Consider the following 12,974-nt stretch of genomic DNA (forward strand, 5'->3'; position numbering starts at 1 on the left):
TCCCTCCTCTCACTCTGTTTTATCTGCTCCACCGCTCCTGCGATGTTTTACCTGCTCCCTCCTCTCACTCTGTTTTATCTGCTCCGCCGCTCCTGCGATGTTTTACCTGCTCCCTCCTCTCATGATGTTTTATCTGCTCCGCCGCTCTCACGCTGATTTTTTTGGGGTAAAAAATGGACTAATCCCCATCTCTACTCCACCCCACTTCCATTTACTGCTGTTGAATAATAACAACTGGCATTTCTATAGCATCTTACATGCAGAAAAATTTCCCATGTCATACCACTGAGGCATAATCCAACGAAGATAGAAAGGAGAAGAAATTAAGGGGGATTCACGACAGTAAGGAGAAATTTAAAGGAGGAAAGCGAGGTGATTTGCACCAAGTCCAGTTTACCTATCACTCCTGCGCTCACTGACTTTCTTTGGTCCACCAACGTTATAATTTTCAAATTATCATCCTCATTTTTAAATCGCTCCATGGCATTGCCCCGCCCTATCCCAGTACCTTTTCCAAGTCCCACAACCCTCCAAGATATTTACACTCCTCCAATTCTCTTGCATATCACTCCACCATTGCTGACCATGCCTTCAGCTGCCTAGGCCCTAAACTCTGGGATTACCACCCTAAATCACTCTGCCTTTCGAGCACTCTCTTCTGTCAGACAGTCCTTAAAACCTACCTCTTTGACCAAGGTTTTGGTCACCTGACCTTGTGTGGCTTGATGTCAATTTTTGTTTGATAATCACTCCTGAAGCACACCGGGGAGTTTCACTACATTAAAGGTAAATGCAAGATAAATGCAAGTTGTTGCTGTTGTTGTTGGAAAGGCAGAGATCGTTAGGGAGAGAGTTTAAGAGTGTGGGCTTAGGTGGCTGACGGCATCCAACAATGGTTGGGCAAGGTGAGGGAGGGATGTTATTTTTTAAAATATTTTTGAGAATATGGTGATAACCTGTAAACAAGGGTGTGTGTGTGTGTGTGTGAGTGAGAGACATTAAACTGGGGGAAGGTTAGTAAATAAAGCTTGTCTGTGGAAGCAGAGGAAGATAAAAGAGCTAAATGTATGCATTTGTAGTGAGAGGCTATGGTGAAGTTGAATGTACAAGTAAATAGGTTGGGTTTGAAATTTGCATTATAAGATAAGTAGTAACTTGACTTTTCAGCTGTTAAATTTCAAAGGCAATTTAGAAGTGCCAAGGGAACTTTTACAACTTATGAAAGTTTCAGAAGTAAACAAGGGAATGTTATTAAATTTTATTTGCGCCGAAAGTGGGGGCAATAGGAAAACATAAAAGATTTTTATAATTTGGAAAAATTGAGTTCAAAGACGTGCTTAGAACAATGGAGTCTAAGGTCAAAGGGGAAAAGGATATTTAAGGAAAGATGTTTAGTTGGGTTGCATTGGCTGTGTGGGGGACATGTCCTGAGACCAACTCTGTGCTGAGAAAGGTTGAGTATTTGGAGCAGCCATCCAGTTTCAAGCCAGAAAAGTCTTTGTTTCCAGAAAGCAGTCTGTTTCTGAACTTCCTTCAGTTTTCCACAGCAGAGTGGAAAAGAGTGAGAAGTCATTGGTATGCTTGATTAAAGTAAGTGCAATTTTGCCTTGGATAATATTACTGGATTTTTATGGTTAAAAATCTATAAGGGAGCTGTTGCCAAGTAGTTTACTTGTGTGTTTTGACCAAGTGGGTTTTTTTGGGGGTGCTTTGTAAGACTGTTTTAACAAAGCACCTTGGGGAGTTTCACTACATTAAAGGTAAATGCAAGATAAATGCAAATTGTTGCTGTTGTTGTTGGAAAGCGGAAGTTGTTAGGGAGAGAGGTTAAGAGTGTGAGTCTAGGTGGCAGAAAGCAGCCAACAATGGTTGGGCAAGGTGGGGGAGGGATGTGAAGGTGTAATTTTAATCTTGTATGTTTAAGCTTATTTTTCTTGTTAACAAATCTTCTAATTTTAAAATCCTAAAAGTGTTACTGGGATCGGTTGTTTTCCCCTCGTTTTCAAAATACAAAAAAAAAAGTAATGATGAGTAAGACAAGTTTCTCTCTGGGATTTGGCTTCCTCAGCGGATAACATTGGCTGTGGTCATAACAGGGATGCACAAGAAGCCAAAGTCAGAGCACCAGAAAACTTGGGCATGAACTTTATAAGAGCTGCAGGATGTTATAGACATAGAGAGGCTGAAACAATGGAGAGATTTTAACTCAAGAATGAGAATTTTAAATTTGAGGCGTTGGGAGGATCTGGAGCCAACGTAGATCAACAATGAATGAGCAGGACATGATGAAGGATAGTATGTGGACTACAGAATTTAGATAAATTGAAGTTTGCAGAGAGTGGTGGATGGCGGAATGGCCAAGAAGGGATTGGATGGCGAAGTCTGGAGATGATAATGACATGGCTGAGGAATTCTGTGCCAGTTGGGTGAGATGGGGCTGATGTAAAAGTAGGTAGTCTTTGTGTTGGAGACGGTATAGGCTCTGAAGTTCTGGTTGGTATTATATAGGATGTTGAGGTTTCAAACAGTCTAGTTCAGTTTGAGATGGTGGCCAGGGAGGGGAATGGAATTGGTGGCAAGAGTACAGAATTTGTGATGTGTGCTGAAAATAATGGTGAGAGAAAATTGTAGCTCATTCAAGATTGGATGTCAGGAGTAGGTCATTTAGCCCTTCAAGCCTGTTCCACCATTCAATGGGATTATGGCTGATCTGTGATCTAATTCCATACTCATTTGCTCCAAACCCTTTAATACTTTGGTTAACAAAAATATTTCAATCTCAGTTTTAAAATTAGCAATTGACCTAGCATCAATTGTTGTTTGTGAAATAGAGTTCTGTTCTCCTACCCTTTGTGTGAAGATGGATTTCCTGATTTCACTCCTGAAAGGTCTACATCTGATTTTTTAACTAGCAGAGATAGTTTCTCCCAACTCACCCTATCTGTTTCTCTTGATACCTTGAAAACTTTGATCAAATCACCACTTACCATCCAAATTTCAGGGAATACAACCCAGTTTTTTAAAATTTCTCCTCCTAGTTTAACCTTTGGAGTCCAGGTATCATTCAGTAAATATGCACTTTAACCAACCAATATATCCTTTCTAAGGTATGGTGGAGGGGGTTAGTTAGCTCAGTTGGCTAGACTGTGGTGCAGAATAACATCAACAGCGTGGGTTCAATCTCTAAACCAGCTAAGGTAGCTCTTGGGGCCCGCTTCCTCTCCTCACGCCACAGGGATACCGTAGCATAAGCCATGATTATCAACCTTCAGATAATCAGACACTGCCCAGAACTGCTCACAGTACTCCAGGTGTGGTATAACCAGGGCTTAGTGTAGCTGCAGCATGATTTCTACCCACTATTGTATTCCTCTAGATATAATGGCCAGTATTGCATTAGACTTTTCGTTATTTTCTGTACCAGTTCATGACATTTTAATGACCTGCATACCTGGACCCCAAAGTCTCCTTGGACCTCAACTGTTCCTGGCTTCTCACCATTTAGATAGTGCCCTGTGCTATTCTTTTTAGGTTAGGGGTACTGTGTTTGGCTGCACTGGAGAGCTTCAGTTAGAGATTGATGACTGAGGGAGTTTAAGGGTTAAATTAAGGGTTAAATTTGATCTAAAGTCTAGTCTTTCTTTAATTTAGGAGTTAACTAAAAGTTGTTGTTAGGGTTGGAAGGTGAGTTTTAGTCCAGCCTTAAAACAGGGCTCATACAAGTTCTGCTTGCAACTGTAATAGTTAATTTTTTTAATTCCTTCATGGGATATGGGCGTCGCTAGCTAGACCAGCATTTATTGCCCATCCCTAATTGCGCTTGTTCGGAAGGCATTTTTTTTTAAGAGTCAACCGCATTGCTGTGGGTCTGGAGGAACACGTAGGCCAGATCAGGTAAGGATTGCAGATTTCCTTCCCTAAAGTACATTAGTGAACCAGATGGGTTTTTACGACAATTGACAATGGTTTCATGGTCATCATAAGACTTTTAATTCCAGATTTTTCTTGAATTCAAATTTCAGCATCTGCCGTGGTGGGATTCAAACCCAGGTCCCTAGAGCATTACCCTGGGTCTCTGGAATACCAGTCTAGTGACAATAACACTATGCCACCACCTCCCCCAGGATTAGACAACTGGGCTTAATCAAGTTTTCAGAGGCTAAGTTCAGAGAGTATAAAAGTAGGCTATCTTCTAGTGCTGACTTTGTCTGCACTCGAGTGCTGCAATAGAGAGCTTCAGTTGGAGATTGGTGGCTGAGGGAGTTTAAGGGTTAAATTAAGGGTTAAATTCTATCTAAAATCTAGTCTTTCTTTAATTTAGCAATTAACTAAAAGTTGCTGTTAGGGTTGGAAGAAGGTGAGATTTAGATCGGAGAGGAGAGGCCAGGGAGATCGGTGTATAAGGGTGCGAGAGTAGAAATAATAGGATATATTGGATGAATACGTGGCTGGAGAAATGGTGTAGAGGGGAGGGATTCAGATTCCTGGGACATTGGGACCGGTTCGGGGGAAGGTGGGACCAGTACAAACAGGACAGGTTGCATCTGAGCAGGACCGGGACCAATGTCCTGGGGTGGTTGGGGGCGGTGTTTGCTAGTACTGTCAGGGAGGGTTTAAACTAGAATGGCAAGGGGATGGGAACCTGAGCAGGGAGACAGAGGAGGGACATTGAAGAAGCTGAATCTGAAACTAGGGTCCTGAATCAAACAAGGATAGAAACAAAAGACAGAAAAGTAAGAAGAAAAAGTGGAAGGCAGAAAAAGCAAGGTCGAAAAACAAATGGGGTCATAGTGCAAAATAATGCTAAGATGGCTAATAAGGTTAAAAAGGCAAGTCTAAAGGCATTGTATCTTAATGCGCGGAGCATTCGCAATAAGGTAGGTGAACTAACAACGCAAATAGATATAAACGGTTATGATAAAGTTGCAATTACGGAGACATGGCTGCTGGGTGACCAAGGATGGGAACTGAACATCCAGGGATATTCAATATTTAGGAAGGACAGACAAATCGGGAAAGGAGATGGGGTAGCATTGTTCGTAAAGGAGGAAATCAATGCAATAGTGAGGAAGGATATTGACTTGGAAAATCATGATGTTGAATCTGTTTGGGTGGAGATAAGAAACACCAAGGGGCAGAAAACGTTGATGGGGGTTGTCTATAGGCCCCCAAACAGTAATGAAGATGTAAGGGAAGGCATTCAACAGGAAATTAGAGATGCATGCAATAAGGGTACAACTGTAATCATGGGTGACTTTAATCTACATATAGATTGGACAAACCAAACTAGCAATAATACTGTGGAGGAGGATTTCCTGGAGTGTGTGCGTGACAGTTTTTTAGACCAATACATTGAGGAACCAACTAGAGAGTAGGCTATCCTAGACTGGATATTGTGCAATGAGAAAGGATTAACAATCTTGTTGTGTGGGGTCCCTTGGGGAAGAGTGACCATAAAATGTTAGAATTGTCCATTAAGATGGTGACTGAAGAAGTTGAATCTGAAACTAGGGTCCTGAATCTAAATAAAGGGAACAATGAGGATATGAGGCATGAGTTGGCAATGATGGATTGGGGAACCTTACTAAAAGGGTTGACAGTGGATAGGCAATGGCTAATATTTAAGGAACGTATGCATGAATTACAATAATTATTCATTCCTGTCTGGCACAAAGGTAAAACAGGAAAGGTGACTCAACCATGGCTTACAAAAGAAATTAGGGATAGTATTAGATCCAAAGAGGAGACATATAAAATTGCCAGAAAAAGCATCAAGCCTGAGGGTTGGGAGCAGTTTAGAATTCAGCAAAAGTGGGCAAAAAGATTGATCAAGAAGGGGAAAATGAAGTATGAGAGTAAACTTGCAAGGAACATAAAAACTGACTGTAAAAGCTTCTATAAATATGTGAAGGGAAAAAGGTTAGTGAAGACAAATGGGGAAATTATAATGGGGAGCAAAGAAATGGCAGAAGAATTGAACACCTATTTTGGTTCAGTCACAAAAGAGACGTGAAATAATTGCCCAGAAATGTTAGGGAACCAAGGGCCTAGTGAGAGGGAAGAATTGAAGAAAATCAGTATTAGTAAAAAAATGATGCTAGACAAATTAATGGGGTTAAAGGCTGAAAATCCCCAGGGCCTGATAAACTACATCCTAGAGTGCTAAAGGAAGTGGCCCTGGAAATATTGGATGAATTGGTGGTCATCTTCCAAAATTCCAAAGACTATAGCTCCTACAGATTGGAGAGTGGCAAATGTAACCCCACTATTAAAAAAGGAGGGAGAGAAAAAACAGAGAATTACAGACCAGTTAGCCGAACATCAGTAGTGGAGAAAATGCTACAGTCTATTATAAAATAAATGGTAACAGAACACTTGGAAAGCATTAACGAGATTAGACAAAGTCAGCAAGGGTTTATGAAAGGGAAATCATGCTTAACTAATCTACTGGAGTTTTTTGAGGATGTAACTGGTAGAATAGATAAGGGAGAACCAGTGGATGTGGTGTATTTGGATTTCAAGAAGGCTTTTGATAAGGTCCCACATAAGAGGCTAGTGGGCAAAATTAAAGCACATGGGATTGGGGGTAGTATACTAGCATGGATTGAGAATTGGTTGACAGACTGGAAACAGAGAGTGGGAACAAATGGGTCCTTTTCCAGGTGGCAGGCGGTGAGTTGTGGTGCACCGTAGGGATCAGTGCTTGGGCCCCAGCTATTCACGATATATATAAATGACTTGGATGAGGAAAGCAAATGCAATATTTCCAAGTTTACTGATGACACAAAACTGGGCGGGGTTGTGAGTTGTGAGGAGAATGCAAGGAGGCTTCAGACAAGGTGTGTGTGTGGCAAACACATGGCAGATGCAGTATAATGTGGATAAATGTGAAGATATACACTTTGGTGTGAAAAATAGAAAGGCAGAGTATTAATTAAATGGTGATATATTGGGAAATATGGATGTACAAAGGGATCTGGGTTTCCTTGTACACCAGTCAATGAAAGTAAATAGGCAGGTGCAGCAAGCAATTAGGAAGGCAAGAGGGTTTGAGTTCAGAAGTAGGGATGTCTTACTGCTGCTATACAGGGCCTTGGTGAGACCACACCTGGAGTATTGCATGCAGTTTTGGTCTCCCTACCTAAGAAAAGATATATTTGCCATAGAGGAAGTGCAGCGAAGGTTCACTAAGCTTATACCAGGGATGGCAGGACTGTCATATGAGTGATTGGATCAACTGGGCATGTATTCACTAGAGTTTAGAAAAATGAGAGGAGATCTGATTGAAACGTATAAAATTCTCACAGGGTTAGACAGACTAGATGCAGGGAGGATGGTTCCCCTGGTTGGGGAGTCTAGAACCAGGGGCCACAGTCTCAGGATACGGGGCAGGCCATTTAGGACTGAGGTGAGAAAAAATGTCTTCACTCAGAGGGTGGTCAACTTGTGAAATTCTCTATCACAGAAGGCTGTGGAGATTGGGTCACTGAGTATATTTAAGAAAGAAAATGATAATTCTTTTGATATTAGGGGCATCAAGGGGTATGGAGAGAAAGTGGGAATATGGTGTTGAAATAGAGGATCAGTCATAATCATATTGAATGGCGAAGCAGGCTCGAAGAGCTGAATGGCCTACTGCTGCTCCTAGTTTCTATGTTTCTATGTAGAAGTGGGTGACTTCACATTTGCCTACACCGAAATCCTTTTTCCCCAGTTTTACCCATTCATTTAATCTATCAATGTCTCTTTGTAATTTTACACTTCCATTTACACTGCTTACAATACCACTTACCTTTGTGTCATTGTCAAATTTGAATATGTGGCTTTCTAGTCCATCATCTAAGTCATTAATGAACACAGTGAACAGCTAAGGCCCCACACAGATCCTTGAGGGACACCACATATCCTGCCAATTAGAGTTTCTGCCCATTATCCCTGCTGTCTAAATCCTTCCGCTCAGCCAATTTCCAAGCCAGGTTAATAATTTGCCTTCAATTCCACAGCTTCAACTTTAGCTAACAGTCTCTTAAGAGGGACTTTATCAAATGCCTTCGAGATGTCCATGTAAATAATATTCATAGACATTCCCTATCCACTATTTTAGTCTCCTGTTCAAAATTCCATCAGATTTGTCAAGCATAGTCTAAAATCCATGCTGGTTCTCTCCGAACAGATGAAGGTTTTCAAAGTGTTCAGTCACCTTATCCTTAATTATATACTCTAGCAATTTCCCAACAACAGATGTTAGGCTAGCTGGCCTGCAAATTCTTGTGTTCCCTCTCTAATCTTTCTTCATAAGCAAAGTGGCATGCACAATTTTCCAATCTAATGGAATGGTTTCTGTAGGGTGATGCTGGATTATTTTGAGAGGGAAGAATGAGGCCTGATTCATGTAACTGTTGTCATCTAATATATAGAGAATCAAATGAAGTGGGTTATGGACACAATTCATTGATGCACAAGCATTGAAAAAGATACGGCAACTGGAAATAAGTGTTTTTTTCAGGTAAGATTGAGAGAGAAAAAGGAAAAAAAATCAACAAACTGCTTTGACTTAGCTAACCTTACAAAACCTCCTAGTAAAAAGTAGCATTAGCTGGATATAGGTTATTTCTCCACCAGAGAATGGTGCTTGAAATGCACAAGATCTAATGTGGATTTTTTTTTTAAATGGAGGAAAAAAGTAGAGATTGTAACAGAAAGAAAAATATTATGAGTATTAACAATAGTTGTTTGACAGTTGACTTTCTAGCAATAAAATACTTAAGTACCAGCTATGTAATTGGTTCATGATCAGGACAGCCACCTAATTTTGAATGCACAGTAATCCCAAGAGAGTCAGGAAACAAGTCTATTCTGCTGCTCTGGCAGTGAGATACATTAAGTTATTTAACCTTTTATTCGTATTAATATTTCATTTCAAGGTAGGAACAAGGCTAAATTAAGGTATTTCAATTTAGTTACTGTATTTGCTGTTCACAATGTGGTCTTCTCTATATTGGGGAGACTAAACGCAAACTGGGTGACTACTTTGTGGAACACGTTCACTCAGTCCACAAGCAAGACCTCAAGCTTCCTGTTGTTTGCCATTTCAATTCACCATCTTGTTCTCATGCTTACATTTCTGTCCTCAACCTGCTACAAGACTCCAGTGAAGTCCAACACAAGCTTGAGGTAAAGCACCTGATCTTCCGATTAGGCATTTTACAAACTTCTGGACTCAACACTGAGTTTAACAACAACTTCCAACCAGGAAATCTGTCTTCAATTTTGATTTTTCCCCCAAGTGCCTGTCTGTACCTTGTTCTCCTGTTTTTACTTTTAAATAGCTCTGACCTTTTTGCTGCTATTAACACATTCTGCTATTTTGCTTTCAGACAGTGCTGACCTTTATTCTGCTACTAACACGTACTCTGGACCAAAGCTTTAGTTTTTAATACTATAATCACCACTCCTTTTGTCTTGTGTTCCATGACATCGTTGTCTTTCAATCTCTCATGCCCTCCAACCTAACCCTGAACTTCTATTTTGCTCCAGCTACCCCCCTTTTTTCAACAGGATAAAACGCGTCACATTTCTACCCTCTCCTACTTCAAAGCAGAGTCATATTGGATTTGAAACATTAACTCTGTTCCTCTCTTCACAGCTGCTGCCAGACCTGCTGAGTTTTTCCCAGCATTTACTGTTTTTATTATATCGACCAGCATTGTTTAAGAGTTGAGATGTTTTTGAAGTACTTTTCACATTGGAGAAAGTGCCATAATGCATTCAAAACCACAAAATAAATGTGCTGGGGAAATTCCTGTCAAGTTTGCACCATGATTTAAATGTCAGGACATCTTTAGCTTTAAACATTTGCCATGCTGTTGAAAGGAAGATTAACTGACAGGCAATTTGCTTTGAAATGGAAATATAACACTTCTGCAGCTTTAAAAAGGCCACCTGTTTATTTTTCAGTTTCAGTACACATTGCTTACATTTTCAGGGTTTGTTGCCACAGCTGAGCCTATTATGAATGCTTGGCTGAATTCCAAAAGCTCAAGAACCACATCTCAAGAAGGGCAGTGTTCAGGATTTGATTGACAATTTTAAGCGGTTATTAAATGATTATCTGCCTTTGATGTGGTAAGTGGATAAGTGTTTCTTTTACAACAGATTGACCACTTGAGGGAATTTCCATTTTTGAATGGCTTTTATGAAACAGAATTTTTTTTCAGTAGGGTGTCTTTGAATGACAGCTCTTTGAGATTGTTAGAAGTTTATTTTTTAATGTACAATTCAAAGACAACCTGAAGTCTGCCCATTGTGGATAATGGATGAGGGCTACGGAGGATACATGGGGGGGGCTAGGATAATATGAGGGACCATGGGGAGTGTGGGGGCATGGGGGATAGGAGGGGGCATCAGGGTACATGAGGGTGAGGGGTGAAGTTCAAGAGGCATGGGGGTGGGTGGGGTGAGGTTTAGGGGACATAAGAGCAATGTTGGGAGTTGGGCTGCTATTCCCTAAAACTGAGGCAGGCCTTCAAACCAGCCTGCCTCAGCACCTGCATTGCTCTCACACTGCATTGCAGCTCGCAAAACCAGAGGCCACCCTGCCACATTTCTGAGGCAAAAAATATGGCGGGAATGGGCTTTGGACGTGTGTTCAGGTTTAATTTCAGAAGTTGGACAAGGGCCCAACTTACATTTCCCTGCCCTGAGATGAAAATCTGGGACAATGTTTGCATTTGTAGGGGAATCCAAATGAGAGGCCATTAATATAATGATCACCAATAAATCCAGCAAATAATTCAAAGCAAACTTCCCTATCCTAAAGCTAGTAAGAATGTGGAACTTGCTATCATAGGGAATAGTTGAGGCAAATAGCTTAGCTGCATTCAAGGGGAGCTAGATAATCACACGAGGGAGAAAGAAGATTACGCTGATAGGTTTCACAGAATCACACAGTGCAGAAGAGGCCCTTCGGCCCATCGAGTCTGCATTGACACGTGAGAAACACCTGACCTACCTACCTAACCCCGTTTACCAGCACTTAGCCCATAGCCTTGAATGCTATGACGTGCCAAGTGCTCATCCAGGTGCTTTTTAAAGGATGTGAGGCAACCAGCCTCCACCACCCTCCCAGGCAGTGCATTCCAGACTGTCATCACCCTCTGGGTAAAAAAGTTTTTCCTCACATCTCCCCTAAACCTCCTGCCCCTCACCTTGAACTTATGTCCCCTTGTGATTAACCCTTCAACTAAGGGGAACAGCTGTCCAGGCCCCTCATAATCTTGTACACCGCGATCAGGTCGCCCCTCAGTCTTCTCTGCTCCAACGAAAACAACCCAAGTCTATCCAACCTCTCTTCATAACTTCAATGTTTCATTCCAGGCAACATCTTGGTGAAACTCCTCTGCACCCCCTCCAGTGCAATCACATCCTTCCTATAATGTGGTGACCAGAACTGCACACAGTACTCCAGCTGTGGCCTTACCAAGGTGCTATACAGCTCCAACATGACCTCCCTACTTTTGTAATCTATGCCTCAATTGATAAAGGCAAGTGTCCCTTTTGCCTTTTTCACCACCCCACTAACATGCCCCTCCGCCTTCAGAGATCTATGGACACACACGCCAAGATCCCTTTGTTCCTCAGAACTTCCTAGTGCCGTGCCGTTCATTGAATACTTCCTTGTCAAATTGCTCCTTTCAAAGTGTATCACCTCACACTTTTCAGGGTTAAATTCCATCTGCCACTTATCTGCCCATTTGACCATCCTGTCTATATCTTCCTGTAGCCCAAGACACTCAACCTCACTGTTAAGCATCCAGACAATCTTTGTGTCATCCACAAACTTACTAATCCTAACCCCCACATAGTCATCTATGTTGTTTATATAAATGACAAACAATAGGGGACCCAGCACAGATCCCTGTGGTACGCCATTGGACACTGGCTTCCAGTCACTAAAGCAGCCTTCTGTCATCACCCTCTGTCTCCTACAACTAAGCCAATTTTGAATCCACCTTATCAATTACCCTGTATCCCATGTGCATTTGCCTTCTTTATAAGTCTCCCATGTGGGACCTTGTCAAAGGCTTTGCTGAAATCCATATAAACTACATCAACTGCACTACCCTCATCTACACACCTGGTCATCTCCTCAAAAAATTCAATCAAATTTGTTAGGCATGACCTCCCTCTGACAAAGCCATGCTGACTATCCCTGATCAAACCTTGCCTCTCCAAGTGGAGATAGATTCTCTCCTTCAGAATTTTCTCCAATAGTTTCCCTACCACTTACATGAGACTCACTGGCCTGTAGTTCCCTGGCTAATCTCTACAACTGCTCTTAAATAGCGGAACCACATTAGCTGTTCTCCAGTCCTCTGGCACCTCCCCTGTGGCCAGAGAGGAATTAAAAATTTGATGAAGTAAGGTGGGAAGAAGTGGGAATAAATACTCCCTGCAATATCAATAAATGACTGAAGGCACTGGATACAGCAAAGGCTATGGGCAGTGACAACATCCCAGTTGTAGTACTGAAGACTTCTTCTCCAAACCTAGCCAGGCCCCTAGCCATACGAACATACGAGTTAGGAGCAGCAGTAGGCCTCTTGGCCCCTCGCGCCTACTCTGCCATTCAATATGATCATGGCTGATCTGATTGTAACCTCAACCCCACATTTCTGCCTATTCCCGGTAACCTTTCAACCCCTTGTTAATCAAGAATCTATCTAGCTCTGCCTTAAAAATATTCAAAGACCCTGCTTCCGTCGCCTTTTGAGGAAGAGAGTTCCAAAGACACACTACCCTCTGAGAGAAAAAAATTCTCCTCATCTATGTCTTAAATGAGCGACCTCTTATTTTTAAACTGTGACCCCTAGTTCTAGATTCTCCCACAAGAAGAAACATCTTCTACACATCCACCCTGTCAAGACCCCTCAGGATCTCAAAGTTTTCAATCAAGTTGCCTCTGACAAGCTCCC

Source organism: Cetorhinus maximus, chromosome 19 (genome assembly GCF_964194155.1).
Source record: "Cetorhinus maximus chromosome 19, sCetMax3.hap1.1, whole genome shotgun sequence".
NCBI classification, from domain to species: Eukaryota; Metazoa; Chordata; class Chondrichthyes; order Lamniformes; family Cetorhinidae; genus Cetorhinus; species Cetorhinus maximus.